Source organism: Seriola lalandi, unplaced genomic scaffold (genome assembly GCF_002814215.2).
Source record: "Seriola lalandi dorsalis isolate HSWRI2012SDOR001 ecotype SW California unplaced genomic scaffold, Sedor1 jcf7180002054451, whole genome shotgun sequence".
Lineage (NCBI taxonomy): Eukaryota > Metazoa > Chordata > Actinopteri > Carangiformes > Carangidae > Seriola > Seriola lalandi.
The window spans coordinates 150,270-151,289 of NW_019525004.1; the positions used below are offsets into that span (position 1 = coordinate 150,270).

A 1,020-nucleotide genomic window follows, 5' to 3' on the forward strand; every position below is an offset into this window, starting at 1 on the left:
GGGGGGGGGATAAAGCTTTACATTCACTCTCAAGCAGCTGATCTGGATCATGATCCTGCTGCAGCCCAATAGCTATCCCGCGCACTACATTGCACAGCGTTTGCACATTGCACAAACTAACAGTGTGATTATTTAGCCAGCGTGTATCCAAACCACAGGAAAGAAGCGCAGCCTACCTCGGTCCGCCGTGACAGCTCCGTGTGTGTCGACTTGTAGCAGTGGATGGAAACAATGTGTGACGCTCGCAGTAAAGATCACAGTTGGGAAGCGCAGAAGTTTTGACGAGTCAGTGACTGAGGGATCACACACGCTGACAGTTGCCGGTGACGGATCTGTGTTTCACACACCAAGTGTGGAGTGTGTATGACAACGCCCCAAAACAAAACTGATCTGCTTGATCTACCGCCGGACCATTAACGCTTGTTAAGGATGTTGCTGTCCAACTCGGCTGTGCGCAACCAACGCTGCGCTCCCTCTTCCTCCCGACGTGGTCCCCAAACTAAAAGCTCCCCAAGGACACGTGACCAACCCACGGGGGACGGGAATAGCTCTCATTCCCTCACGGCAGCAGCTGGGATCGGTTACACCTCTGCTCCACTGCCCGTGCAACAAACTCAAGCTGTGCGCACCCTTACTCCTCCTCCACCCGCCCCTCCATCCCCTGTGGCCTCAGGGTGTCGCTGTCATTTGTCTTTACCTTGATATGCATCACATGAAACCTCTCGTGAAAATACACCAGTCTCAGCCTAAACCCATAATAAACTAAGAAAATTTGCCCAGACACCTTATAGTGTTAAAACGTAGGTCATGTTGACCCTGATACAGTGTTTATTAAAGAGCATTTCAAACACCTTTGTATTAGACAAACCCTTTAAAGGGGCAGTGTGGCCAACTGTTCAATTCATACTCCAAACAAACAGGGCACAGCATATTGCCAGAGGTGTCCGCCCCTATGGCAAGAAAGAAGAGAATGCACTCTTTGGTCCCTGCTCCCCCGTCCCCTCCCCCTGTGTCATAGTT

General features: G+C 51.1%; 1 protein-coding gene across 3 annotated transcripts in view; it reads right to left on the reverse strand.

The window, feature by feature from the left end:
- Positions 1 to 594, reverse strand: part of mid2 (midline 2) — a 141,913-nt gene extending 141,319 nt beyond the window's left edge. For 2 of the 3 annotated variants that reach the window (XM_023411129.2, XM_023411126.2), the window contains exon 1: positions 177 to 594. The gene's annotated coding sequence lies outside the window, so the exon portion shown is untranslated. The remainder of the gene's footprint in view (positions 1 to 176) is intronic. The other variant, XM_023411130.2, reaches the window with a different exon arrangement.
- Positions 595 to 1,020: the final 426 nt, after the last annotated feature.